This window comes from Ochlerotatus camptorhynchus, unplaced genomic scaffold (assembly GCF_037179485.1).
Source record: "Ochlerotatus camptorhynchus isolate MF236.1 unplaced genomic scaffold, CSIRO-AGI_Acam_v1.1 ptg000197l, whole genome shotgun sequence".
NCBI lineage: Eukaryota > Metazoa > Arthropoda > Insecta > Diptera > Culicidae > Ochlerotatus > Ochlerotatus camptorhynchus.
Window position 1 is genome coordinate 585,096 of NW_027040687.1, and position 15,262 is coordinate 600,357.

Here is a 15,262-nt window from a genome sequence, read left to right on the forward strand (position 1 = left end):
AACGAAAGCCTGGCTGTACTTTTTCTCGCCTTGCTTTGCCCATTTTCTTTCAATGAAAGCAGCATCGATTTTCGAGTTGAAACGCAGCCTCACCACATTGACTTTCAATTCCTTTCATCGACACTTTGTCACCTGCTCTCGTTACTTTTTTAAAATAAACATATGGAGGAAAGACAGTATGTGCAATCTTCAAATGTTAACATGTGCAAAATGCATTAAATATATATATCCATGAAAGGCTAGCTGATCGAAGTCGAGCGCTCTTTCACTCGTCCGCTTCACCGAAGCTTGAAAGGGTGGTGCTAGAATGATGCAAAACTGCTCGACTGCAACAGAAAAAAGAAAACTAGCAGTTTCTTCGTCGTATCTATTTTGTCGATTGAAGCCGATATTGTGATGCCCTGGGTAGAACTGCACTATGAAAGTTTGACAGATAAAATGAGGGGTTAGTGGATTTTCGAGGGGTGAATCGATTAGCTTGGGACCGAAGAGAGTACCAGAGCTGAGCAAAAAAGTTGAGCACGGTATTTCGGGACCTTCTAGTCTTAGAGTTACCTCTATGGTAGAACTGCACTTCACATCTCAGCATTCAGTGCGCAGTAATAGGATTTCCAAATTTCGCGGAAATTAACTATCGAATAGAGAATCACGTTCACTCACATTCACTCGATGTTGGCAAATGAATTAAATTAGCTCAAAAATTTCGAAAAAGCACCATGAAAAACTGGAATTATCATGGAATTTCAATAGACCTCAAAAGCCTGGAATTATAAGGAAATGTTGTCATCAATCAGGGAATTTTTTTGTAAAGTATGTTCATTAGAGTCCCAGAATCATGAAAATGTGTCTAGTCCTGTTGCGAAAATGTACTTTTCTGAGCTCTTTGTAGCGAATCTTCTTATTTGTGATGCGACAGCTCAAAGCTATAAAGTTTATTATTATGAGTTTGAAGTTATTTTAGTTCAATACAATCTACATACCATCGGTCTAGAGCTACGTTATTCACAATTCCAATATGTTTAATAAATTCAACATTATTTTAAGATTAACCTGTAATTAGTTTTAACTAAAATAATCTAATTAGGCATAATAAAGTATGGATTGTAATTTACTTGTAAAATTGTGCTTCTATACACATCCTAACACAATGATGACAAATCAATAACATGATGATGATCTCTTATCAATCTAAGGTTTCTAACGCCACAACGATCCTTTATCTCCTCTGTCCAATGGAATCACTTGTCGGAACATTCTCCCCTCGTGTCGCTCGAACACTGTTTCAACGTCACCGTCTCCGCTAATTTCTGCTCCGAATTCAGCACCTCCTCGAATCTCTGCTTTGACTTCCGCATCACCACGAACATCAAGAACTGCCAGTTTACAAACAGGTCTCCGCAAAACTCCACTAGATGTCTTTACATCTGCCCGGCACACTACTCCATCTTTGTCTGCTTTCGGACCCCTTCGTCTGCTATCAAAACTAGCGCATTCTCCTTAATTAGTGTGACGTATTGGAACCATTTAGTACGCCGAGATATCATCGACAAGTATTCGACGATCCAACGACGCCAAAACTCATCCAGCATGGGTTGTATCAGCCTCTCTATCCACAATAATCCGGACACATCAAAACTTAAGTAAAACACAAATTTCGCATTATATTTCAATTGTAGTTGTTTCTGTTAGATTCATGGGATGTAACTTAAAAATTCACGAAGTCAAAACATAGTTATTCGGTATTTGTTTGAAATTTTCGAACTTTGCGCTTAAATCCATCCAATAGGGTTTGTCCAAACTCCTCAGATACCGGGGTGGTCGTCTTTGTCCAAATTGTTCGGAAGTGTTTGATATCTTTGATTCCTTGTTTCTTTCCAGAAAGTTTCCGCTTCATCAGAGCCCAAAATGGTACAATATTCACTTGATTTGCTTCGTACCACTCCATCACAGTTTTAGCATAATGGCATGATTTCAAATCGGGCTTTTCTTTGTGGCTTTTGATGACGGGTAGCGATCGCTTCTGCAGGCACTCTTTCTGATAAATCTCCTTGTTAATTGGGCCTGTAGCGACGAAAGATTTACTCCAAATAAGGTATTTTTTAAGAAATTTCGACGCCTGCTTCGTCCTGAAATACTCAGCTGTAGCATTTTTGGCCATAGCAGAATAGAAAGCCAGCCCTGGAAGCTGCTTGAAATCCTACTGGACATAAGTTTCATTGTCCATAATAACGCATGAAAACTTCGTCAAATATAAGCCCGTGATTTTGCTGTCAAATTCTGTTTGTCGTTCACTACTTTTTTTACTTTATACGACTTCAGCCCCAAATGCTGTTTTTATTTTTGGACAAAACCAGGTGACATTCCTATTTTACGAGCCACCGTTCAAACAAAGAGGTTCGGAATTTACTTCACCTTTCGGTCCATCACTTCTCGGTTTCCTCTCGACCGTCAAACGTTCCGAAAATGTTTTGAGCACAGCGTGAACAGTGGATTTAGGTAAATCTAATTATGTTTTGTAGGTTCCCGTATTGACAAATCAGGATTTGCATTACGTCCGTACAAAATCCGCTCGCGCACGTGTTTTCCAATCATCGCCAGCTCAAACACTAAACATGAAATGTTAACAACAATCATAGTATGTTTCATCAATAGCTCCCAGCTATACCTCAGCGAAATTTTTCACTCCTACGTGCAATATTTCATAAGTTGCAGAGATTTGAATGTGTTTGATGGGATTAATGGGGATACAGACCTTACAGCTTTCCTTTCGTCCACAGGAGCCTTGGCCAGCTGTCGAACGCCGCTTGAACTAAGCATGAGAAAGTAACTTGGAGTCAACGACTACCGCTCTTCGTTATCCAGTGGCACGTGTAAGTCAATGGCCGTGAGTTGACCGTATGTTCTGCTTCCGATATCAACGGCATGAAGGATTCTTAGTCTAACTTCCATAACATTGGCAATGCTGTCTTCTCTGACCGTACCATACGCTCCCAACACCCACCCATGTGAGGAGCAGAAGGAGGTTGAACCGCCATTTGGTGTGCGCAGCCCTAAAGGTGCTGCTCGTCGTGTCGTTGATTTCCCGTATCTCGCTTCCCAAAATATATTTCCAGTGATGATTAAACGAATCCGTTGTCAAACTTAAGACTATCTCCAAATGTATTTCACGGACAGTAAGGCACGTAAAGCGCTTGATGGAGCTTCGTCCTACCTTAACGAAGCAGGGGCCAAAATATTCCGTCCAATCCTACAAACGTGAACGGTCGTAGGAACGGCATTATCCGGATCTGAGGCAGCTGACCCATCTTTGGTGCTACTAGCTTAGATTTATACACGCGGTGAAAATGCATGAGACAAGTGTGAGATTTGTTTGCCAGATTCACACGGAAGTTTATTCTCACAGCGAGGCTCAATGAATGAGATTTGAAAGTGACACTGCTTATAAGAGACAGCAACAACAATCCAGATATCCGGAGAACTGTTTTCCAACATCCTCGTAGCAGAAACGATCAAGTGTTAGCATATTTCCTCTATGCTCAAGATTGTATGCAATTTAGCAGAAATAGCGTTCTCCTGGTCAGCTTTAAGGAATTGACCATATTCCCGGTGATTCAGGATATCAACAGGACCGTTTTCTGGCCACCCGGTAGCGCGGATCTGTAGGTCTACTTTCAGGAATTTACCATTATACCGGTCAATACGAATTTTCACAGAGCCACTCTCACGAAACTTCCCGTCCCGACTACCCAACCACAGGTACAATCGCTCCCCTGTCTGTTTCGTTTAAAAGTAGATAGTCATACCTTTCAAATGTTAAAATTTGCTAATTGAATTGCGGAGAACCATGAATCAACATGCATTTTGCAGCCTTGGTACTTTGAGGAAGTTTTGATTGCTTGGGATTATGTCAGTTAACAAATTCCTCATTTGCTGGAGAGCCCCATTTCCCTTATCAGTACTTACCGAATCTAAATGCTTATCTTATTTTAAGTGAGTCAAAAAATTTCGTTTCAAACATGCTAATCCAGACCTTATCGACGATATCTGCTTACGGATTGCACCACATAACTAAAAATTCTTATCTCCAACTTGATTTGGATGCAAACAAAGTTCGCTGCTGCGCAGTTCCACGCAGACTAGCAAATCGTTTCGGATCGATGTTTTTAGAATTATCTGTAATTTTATACAGTTGTTTAATGCCATTTTATACATTCATTTCCTTAGTTTTGTACGTGACTAACTTTTGAAAAGGGGTTATGTAAAATGACACACATAGATAGAAAAATACATATCTGCAGAACGATTTGTTTGATCGAGATGGGGTTTCCGGCAAAGTTATAGAACAGTTTTGAGCCTCTCTAGAAAAAATATAAATTGAGAAAAACTTCAGTGTATTTTTGAAACAAAAAAATAAAAATGGAATAACAACTTTAAAAATCGAAGCTTAAGTAACGTGTAAACTATTGAAAATGTGATTAAGTTGGACAATTTATAAACAAAAAAATAAGACTTTTTTAAAAATCTAGCATTTTTGAAAATACTGCTAAATCCTTAAATTAGTGTAAATATTTAAAAACACAGTTTGTTGTTGACGGTCAGAATTTTTAAATTGCCCGTTGCTCTTAATTAAAAGATATTCGCATCTTAAAATTGACTAATCGTGTTATTTTGGAAATCTACGCTCTTAGCTTAATCAAACGTACTTTTCGTCGAGCAACAAACTATTCAGTCTCAGAGCACTTAATATTACATGCCATGTTTGTTTACGTCTCATTTATTACGTCAAAGATGAATTCCATCAGGGTTGATGCATATATTATGTCACACTCTAAGGGGAGAGATTTTGTGACAAGCGATGCTTAAGGTCTAGGAAAAACTTGACGAAAGAGGGGAGGGGGGTTTATTTTTCCTCGATTTAGCGTGGCATAATTAATTCATGGGCCCTCACGTGTGAAATTAGTTATTTCTAAGTGTGTGGGTGGACCCTGATATTCTACGGCCTTGCAACCTGTCACAGACACCAGTTCAACCACTGTCCAGCAGCATACGGGCCGAGACTCTTGCGAGTATCCAATGATTGAAACAAAAAATATGGGACAGTCCGGCCCGATTTTCTGATCCAGCTGCCTACGCGTCATCATCATCTTCCAAAGGCCTTAAGCCATCAGCCCTTTTCAGGACCACCAAGATTTCTCTACAAAAATTCATATCAAAAGGTTCTTTTCAGGGCAATCATACACAGCAAAAAAATAATTTTGATATCACGTCAAAGTGGATGCACTACAATCATGTCGAAAATATGGTGTAATATTACTTGCTGAAAAGGACAAAATTATCATTCATACAATACATGAACTGACATTACGCTGCTTTTACTGCATTTGTTTATTTATGTGGTCATAAAAATTACATGAAATTTTCGACATGATTGTAGTGCATCCACTTTGATGTGATATCAAAATTATTTTTTTGCTGTGTAGTCATACTAAAGAGTATAAACAGAGAGAATCCCGCTCAAATTCTTATTCCTATATAAAACACAAGCTCCTGCTGCAGTTAATAAATAACATTTATTATATAAGACCACGTAGTCCACGTATTGCGTACATCCTCATACCCGATCAGAAGGGCATAACAAAATTATAGCACAATTATATCAATGGTTGATATTTATATCAACGTGTGTTATATTTTGATATATTAGTGAAAAAAGGTTTGGGTGAAGTTTCTCATCATGTCAGAATTTTAACAATCTCAGTTTTAATTACTATCAATACATAAAATATGTATTAATGATTTCAAAATATAAGTTTATTCACTATTTTCTGTTTCTAAGTGACGATCATTAGAGGCATCTGTGCATAAATGGCTTAAATCACGAATTTCTTCAGTAATAACCGATGTCTCGTATTCAGCTATTTCTTTGGAGTATTTCAAAAAAAGATTATCTGATTTGCTGCTCTAAGGGAAAAGTAACCAAAAAGTCCATCTAAATTGATCCAGAGTTTTCCACGGGGCATAGAGGTTCAGGTTGTGGAGTAGCTTCATATCTTAAAATAAAATAGGTTGTTAGTGTGCTGTCATTATTGAACAAGAAGACGACATACCCATCATGACAATTCATACAAAAATAAACCCTTTCGGAGCTGGTAAAAGTGATAAAGCTTTCGGGAAAAGTTTTGCCTATCGTGAAAACATTCAACATTTTCATAAAGTCTTCCAAACCTCCTTGGGTAAGCTTGTGCCTTATGTGAAAATTCAGTGCCATAAACATTATGTCTTTGACACGAATGGTGTAATGAAATTTTGCCGATTGATCGTAATCCGAAGGCTCCTGAAAAAAGATATGATGTTCTCAGTCTTGTCTACCTTGAATTAATACAAGATAATAAAAACCGATCTGGCACATTGTTACCGGCGGGTAACATTGTTTTCATCTGTTTATTACACGGGATATCGCTGTATTTATATTAGGGAGATTATTTAATCGGCAACGGTCAATTTGAATTCGTTGTTGGGTGGCATAAGTGGTCAGACGATCGAACAGCTAAACGATGAGTGCAGGTGGGTGGTGGCGATATCCACTGAACTCGAAGAGAGTGTGGGCGGAAACTCTCCCTGGAGAAAGTGACGGAGCCCACGATGGAGGAGAGTGAGCAGATAACGGAGGCTGGGGAAGTTTAGAGCCAACCACCGAAGTCGCAAGACGTGCGCTCGTGTGTCGTCCAGTGAGCAGACGGCTAGGGTTTGAGAGAAATCTCGAACTGTAACCACGTGCATAGTGATAAGCCGTACTTTTGCGGGATCACCACACCTATCGTACGATCGAACCCCGGTCATAATCCGTCCACCGACGGGCTGCCACTCAGCCGCCACCCGGCCACCGCCCGGACGTCTTCCAGCTGCTTTAAGTAACCGGCCACCTGGCCGTAACTCGGTCTTCATCCGGCCGCCAACCCGGCCGCAACTCGGTCTTCATCCGGCCGCACTCGGCCGCCTCCTCCGACCGAACTCGCCTTCATCCGGCAGTATACCCGGCCGTCGTACGAGCGTCATCCGGCGGCTACCGGGGACCATCCAGTCACTACCCGGACACTACCCAGACGCCACCTGGTCGTAACTCGGTCTTCATCCGGCCGCACTCAGTCGTCCCCTCGACCGAACTCGCCTCCCTCCGGCCGCCAACCCGGCCGCAACTCGGTCTTCATCCGGCCGCACTCAGCCGCCTCCTCCGACCGAACTCGCCTTCATCCGGCAGTATACCCGGCCGTCGTACGAGCGTCATCCGGCTGCTACCGGCGACCATCCAGTCACTACCCGGACACTACCCGGACACTACCCGGACACTACCCGGACACCACCCGGCCACCACCTGGTCGCCTACCGGACGCCATCCTACTGCCACCCGACCATCACCCGATCGCCACCCGTCACCACCAAAGCCCAGCCGTTGACCGTAGCGTTTGATAGGATCCTTTGTCCGAAAACTCTCCCACGCCCGTACGCCTTGAGACCCGGAACTATCAGAGGTCGTGAGTGCCCACCCCGGGAGCTGTCGTAGGCTTAGACCGGCAGCTTGGGGCTTTGGCAGGTCCTTCTCCAGGTCCTAGCGGTTCCGGGGCCGAAAAGTGTCTTATAACATTGTTCATCGTATCCTTCGAAGAATTCTGCTTGTATAAAATTTTCGGATTTTTCTGATTCGTCTTCAGAAAACTCTACCGACCGCGATCCGAAATAGATTGGCAGCCTGCTGCTTCTGAACCAGATGATGAATGAAATTCCATCACCATAGGAATCTCATGATTTTAAGGAAGATCCTCTAACAATCCATGTGGAAAACCACGAACGACGGCAACCAAGCCATTCATTCATTCAGAATTGCTAGAACAACCTTTTTTTCTCTCAGATCGGTTGTTGGAACTCCGCATTTATCGGAGAGACAAACCAGCTGCTGAAAAATCTTTGGCTGATGAAGCACCACACAATAAACTACCCGCATGGTTCAATCCACAACTGAAAAATTTGAAGAATAAAAAAACAGAAAGCTCATAAACTATACAAAAAAGAAAAAAAAAACTGAAACCAATTTGCAAAACTATCACAACTTATGCAACCAATTAAATACAGCCATCAACTCTGCATATGAGGACTATAACCGCAAAGTCGAAAATGAAGTCAAATCATGTCCTAAGAACTTTTTTAATTATGTAAACACGAAATTAAAAAGCAGCAATTTTCCTTCGCGAATGAATTTGGATGCAAATGTAGGTGAGAATTCTTCTGAAATTTGCAATCTCTTTGCCAATTTCTTCCAAGAAGTATACACCACATTTTCCGAAGAAGATCGTGACCGCGATTTCTTTGCATTCATTCCTGAAATTTCTAAAAACATCTCTGTCAACCAACTTTCTCAACATGAAGTCCTCAATGCACTAAAAAACTTAAACGCGTTGAAAGGGTCTGGACCTGATGGCATCGCACCCATATTTTTGAAAAAACTTTCTGAAGAACTCGCATTTCCTCTAGAGCGTCGTTTCAACATGTCTCTGAAAAATGGAAAATTCCCTGAATTTGGAAATCATCTTATTTTGTACCTTCTGACCTTCTAACTCTTGACCCCCCTTCTGATGAAATTAATTTGAGTAATCAATTTGATTTGCTCACGGATGATGAGAATGATCCATCATCCAAGAAAAATTCTAGTAAACTTTCCCGGCTTAATGCCAAGAAGGAAAAGATTCCCCCTATTGTGATAACCACTACCGATTTCCATGCTCTTCGCATGGAACTTTTGAATTTCGTGAAAGTTAAGTTTTCACTACAAATTGGACGTCGGGGTGAATGCCGTGTATTGGCTGAAACCTTGGACGGATTTAAATGTCTTCTCAAGTATCTTACTGAGAAGAAGCACAAATTTTTTACTTACGACACCAAAACTGAACGTGTGTTCAAGGTTGTCATGAAAGGACTGCCCAGTGGTGAATCCCTGGATCAGATCAAAGATGAACTGGCAAAATTACTTGGAGTTGTGCCACTCCAAGTAATCAAAATGAAAATGAAATCCCGTCCTGGCGATTCGCGCAACGGGATTTCTAATGATTTTTATTTAGTTCACTTCAAGACTAGTGAACTAAACAACCTTAAGGCCTTAGAAAAAGCTAGCCTTATGCTCCATGTCCGAGTGAAGTGGGAACACTTCAGGAAGACTGGAGGAAATTTCCAAAACCTCACCCAGTGCCGTAAGTGCCAGGGATGGGGTCACGGAACTAAAAATTGCTACATGCCAGCTAAATGCATGAATTGTGGTGATTCCTCTCACGCAAAGGACGACTGTCCTGTGAAGGAAGATCCTAAGAAATTTAAATGTTCAAATTGTGGTGAAAACCACAAATCCAATTTTTGGGAATGTAAGACTCGCAAAGCGATCCTACAATCTCGTTCTAGCCGTCAGGTAGGAAACGCTCCACGTTTCCGACCAGGTACAAATTCCTCTGCTGTTAACAACGGTCAGCGAGGAACAAATTCTACATTCGTACCCGTAGGTACAAATATCTCCCCTGCTTCAAATGTTTCATCTGTACCTACTCCCCTCGCTGCTAACAATGTTCAGCGAGTTAATGGAGCTACCTATGCTGCTATTGCAGCGGGTAGAAATCAAAATACTAACCAACGTTCTAACGGAAATTTTGACAATTTTGACTTAGGAAGCATTACTGCCCCCAAAATGGAATTTTTACAGAATTCATTAATTGACATGATTTCTGATATGCTTAAATCTAACTCCATGTTTGATGCTATTCAAACTGGAGTAAAATTTGCAAATAATATTGTCATGACTTTAAAATTCAGTAATGGATTTTAAAGCATTAAATATTGTAAATTGGAATGCTCGATCTCTTAAAGATAATGAAGACGAGCTATTTAATTTTTTAAGAGTTCATAACGTGCATATTGCCGTTATAACTGAAACGTTCCTTAAACCTGACCATAAGGTTAAGAAGGACGCAAATTACTTGATTTATAGAAATGATCGTCTTGATGGACCCTGTGGTGGCGTTGCCATCATTATTCATAGACGAATCAAACATAAAATTCTTTCTTCATTTGAAACCAAAGTTTTTGAAACTTTGGGAGTTTCTGTTGAAACAAAATTTGGACAACTTACGTTTATAGCTGCCTATTTGCCATTCCAATGCGTAGGCCAGCAAAAGAATTTTCTCAAGGGTGACCTCCAGAAACTTACCCGTCATAGGTCTAAATTCTTCATTATTGGTGATTTTAATGCAAAACACCGCTCATGGAATAATGCTCAAAGCAATTCCAATGGTAATATTCTGTTTGATGATTGTTCTGCAGGTTATTACACTATTCAATATCCAAACAGCCCAACATGCTTTTCTTCTGCAAGAAATCCCTCCACTATTGATTTGGTCTTAACTGATTCATGTCAACTTTGTAGCCAACTGGTTACCCATGCTGACTTCGGTTCTGATCACCTTCCAGTAACTTTTGAAATATCCCAAGAAATAATTTGTAATCCCAACAGCTCTACTTTCAATTACCATAGAGCTGATTGGGAGCAGTATCGAACATTTATGGAATATAACTTCGATCCAAACATTCCTCTGCAAACCAAAGATGAAATTAATTATGCTCTTGAATCTCTGACTACTTCTATAGTTGAAGCAAGAGCTGCCTCAGTACCAAAATGCGAGGTTAAATTCGATTCAATTATAATAGACGATGATCTTCAGCTCTTGATCCGTCTTAAAAATGTCCGTAGGAGACAATATCAAAGAACACGCGATCCTGCCATGAAAGTTATCTGGCGGGATTTGCAAAAACAAATTAAAAAGCGATTCTCTGCCCTGAGGAACAAAACTTTTGAAAATAATATTTCTAAATTAGACCCGAGTTCCAAACCCTTTTGGAAACTCACAAAAATTTTGAAAAAACCTCAAAAGCCAATTCCAGCGCTTAAAGAAGGTGGTAAAATTTTGATCACAAATTTGGAAAAAGCTCAGAAACTTGCTAAGCAATTCGAGAGTTCCCATAATTTCAGTTTGGGTCTTACTAGTCCTATTGAGAATCAGGTTGCTCGGGATTTTCTGAATATTTTCTCTCGGGAAAATATTTTTGATGATTCCTGGGGGACTGATTTGGACGAAGTAAGGTCTATAACTAAAAATTTTCAAAATATGAAAGCTCCAGGTGATGATGGAATTTTCTATATCCTCATCAAAAAACTCCCAGAGAGTACCTTGTCTTTCTTGGTAAAATTATTTAACAGATGTTTCCATTTGGCATACTTTCCTGATAAATGGAAAAATGCAAAAGTTGTTCCAATTTTGAAGCCGGATAAAAATCCAGCTGAAGCTTCTAGCTACCGTCCAATAAGTTTGCTTTCTTCAATAAGTAAACTTTTTGAAAAGATAATTTTGAATAGAATGATGCTTCACATCAATACGAACTCAATTTTTGCAGATGAGCAGTTTGGATTTCGCCATGGGCATTCAACTACTCATCAACTCTTAAGAGTTACCAATTTAATTCGTACAAACAAATCTGAAGGCCACTCAACTGGAGTTGCTCTTCTAGACATAGAAAAAGCATTCGACAGTGTTTGGCATGAAGGTTTGATTGCTAAATTGAAAAAGTTTAATTTTCCACTTTATATTATGAAATTAGTTCAAAATTATTTAACTGACAGAACTCTTCAAGTAAATTATCAAAATTCCAAATCTAATCGACTACCTGTTAGGGCAGGAGTTCCTCAGGGTAGCATTCTTGGGCCTATATTGTATAACATTTTCACTTCGGACCTCCCTGACTTGCCTCAGGGTTGCCACAAATCTTTGTTCGCTGATGACACAGGCATTTCCGCTAAAGGAAGAAGTCTTCGTGTTATTTGCAGCAGACTGCAAAAAAGCTTAGATATTTTCTCTTCTTATTTACAAAAATGGAAGATTTCTCCCAACGCTTCCAAAACTCAACTTATAATATTTCCACATAAGCCTAGAGCTTCGTTTTTGAAACCTAGTAGTAGTCACATAGTCACTATGAACGGAGTTCCAATTTCCTGGTCAAACCAAGTGAAATATCTTGGATTAATACTTGACCAAAAATTAACTTTTAAAGATCACATTGAGGGCATTCAAGCCAAATGTAACAAATATATAAAATGTTTGTATCCTCTTATAAACAGGAAATCCAAACTTTGCCTGACGAATAAACTTCTAATATTTAAACAAGTTTTTAGACCGGCCATGCTTTACGCTGTGCCAATATGGTCTAGTTGCTGCACTACCAGGAAAAAAGCACTTCACAGGATTCAGAACAAAATTCTGAAAATGATTTTGAAGTTGCCTCCCTGGTACAGTACAACCGAAGTACATAGAATTTCGAATGTTGAGACTTTAGAACAAATGTCCAACAAAATAATTAATAATTTCAGGCAAAAATCGTTGCAATCCTCAATTGCAACGATTAATTCCCTTTATACTTAGATAAGATTTAGTTTTAGTTTTTAGTTTTAAGATATCAATTGTTATACTGACATGCAGGTTAAAAAACCTGTTTAAAATACTGAATTGCCAAGACATGAACAATGTAAAAACACTTAGATTTATATCATAACAATTAAGGCTGGTACGTTACTGCAGTAACTGGAGCACCTAGGTTAAAATGAAATGTAATTTATTTTGAATTTGGAACAAATAAAGAGTTAAAAAAAAAAAAAAAAAAAAAAAAAAGGGATGGAGCCTGGACTACCTAACACATCGTAAAGAAATAGTCCGCTTTCAAAATAAACTTTCAGAACCAATTTCAGTCACCTCTGGGGTACCCCAGGGTTTTAATTAAGGCCCACTTCTTTTTATTTTGTACATAAACGACATTTCCTACATACTTAAAAAAATAAAATTGCTTGTTTATGCAGACGACATGAAGCTCTTTATGGAAATAAGTAAATCTAGCGATGCAGAAGAATTCCAGAATGAAATCAATATATTACCTGGTGTAGTAAAAGTCTACTTCAACTGAACGTAAAAAAATGTACTGCAATAATTGAAACACCGTATATTGAAATATCATTAGGCAACCAAATAGTAGATAAAAAGGAAAATTGTAAGAGATCTAGGTGTAATCCTAGACTCCAAACTAACTTTTATAGAACATTATAATACTATCATTAGTAAAGCAAACAGAATGCTAGGCTTCATCAAAAGGTTCAGTCATAGTTTCGAAGACCCATACACTATTAAGCTATTATATACCACATATGTCAGGCCAATTCTGGAATACTGCCACCTAGTATGGAATCCATACATTTCTATACACGAAGAACGCATAGAATCTGTCCAAACACAATTCCTTTTGTATGCTTTACGTAAATTGAATTGGACTGCATTTCCATTACCATCTTATGAAGCGCGCTGCGTGCTCATCAATATACAAACACTTAAGGAGCGCCGCCAATTTGCAATGCTTTTCTTCATCAACGACATTATTTCAATGCGTATAGATTCGGCAGAAATTCTCGCACAATTAAACTTTTACACACCTTGTCGATATCTTAGAACACGGAATTTATTTTCAGAAAAATCGTACAGAACAAACTATGCAAAAAATAGCCCAATCAATCGAATGGTGCGCCTATATAATTTGCATTGCGGAACTATTGACATCACTATGTCCAAGCAGCAAATAAAAACTAAGCTAAAACAGAATAGAATTAATGCATAGTATGTAAGTAAACATTGTAATAATCATTGTATGTAGTCTACACTGGCTTGACGAAATGGAAATAAACAAAATCCAAATCGCTCAGAATAGAGTGCTGAGGATGGTTCTTGATCGTCCTTTCGACATTGGAATTACAAATTTACATGAAGAGGTAGGAATTGTAGTTGTAAATAGTAGTTATAAGTAGTCTCCTTTTTCCAATTTGAATCAAACCAATCCCACCAAGGTGGTCATACTTTAAAAAAACAGGCCTGAAAGGACTAGAAACTGTAATAATAATAATTAAAATCTCAAATGAACTAAAGTTGAAAAGACGCATCTGAGTCACTTGAAAAATTCATAAATGTAAACCACACAAACACAAGAAATAAAGATCATTTAAAGTCAAAAAAATGGCATTAGCTCATTTTCGCTTCGGACGGCGTGGTGAGCAGCAATAGCAGCAGTAGGAAGGTGGTGGCTAGTCCACCACTAGTCCTTCTACCCCAACAAGCAACAATTGACTGGTCGTGGCAAAGGAGGAAAAGGTTTGGTAGAGGAGGTGCCAAGCGTCATCGCAAAGTTCTTCAAGATAACCGCCATCCGTCGTCTGGCTCGCCGTGACGGTGTCAAACGTATCTCCAGTCTGATCTACGAGGTGTGCTGAAGGTGTTCCTGGAAAATGAGGTCCGTGGTGCTGTCACCTACACTAAACACGCCAAGCGTAAGTGGCCATGGATGTCCTCTACAATAAAACGGCTCTTTTCAGGGCCATCAAGCTTATATCAGTAAAGATTTGGAATAGAATTTATCTGTGCCTGTTTGTCCATATTCAAAACCACAAGCCCCCAACGACCACACAAAATGCTCTCCAGAGTTGTAATCTTGTAACCAAACTTGGAAGCAGGGGTGCAAGTGATTTTGATTGATTCTCTTAACAAAAATCATTAAACAACATCTTTCAACCATGTTTTATGAGCAAAAATTTACAAAAAAAAATTATATAAAACATTCAAAAATAGTATCAAAAGTTGTGGATAGATTAATTTTGTTATGTTTTAAGAGAGTAACTTGAACATTTCACAGAAGAAAGCATTTTGAAAAATTGATTTAAGCCAAGGGGCTGTCAACTTGAGTATTTTCGATTCATCTACCCAAATTGAAAATGTGTACTTTGTATTTTTCTGTATATATGAATTTTTGAATTTTGAGTGTTTTTGTACTTGAAATTTCAAAGGCACTAAAGTTGAAAAGACGCATCTGTGTCACTTGATAAGTTATACATGTAAACCACTCAAATTCAAGAAATATAGATCATTTAAAAAAAAAAAGTCAGACAAACAAGCGAAAGAACACTTTCTTACCCAACGATACTCCGAAGAAGAATCTTGCATGACAAATCCGTTGTTTGAACTTCACCGCACTCCGGGATCAGCGCTGCGTTGAAAGAGTCGTCCGCAAAATTCCTCCAATGGAAGAAATAATTCAGTTCGATCCCTCATTCTCTGATTCACTTCTGGTTGCTACCTGTTTCCCAAAG

The 15,262-nt window shown here is 39.1% G+C and overlaps 1 protein-coding gene across 1 annotated transcript in view; it reads left to right on the top strand.

Annotated features, from left to right (window-relative positions):
* Positions 1-15,262, top strand: part of LOC135702773 (serine/threonine-protein phosphatase 6 regulatory ankyrin repeat subunit B-like) — a 172,582-nt gene that overhangs the window by 88,589 nt on the left and 68,731 nt on the right. The gene's annotated exons all lie outside the window — the stretch shown is intronic.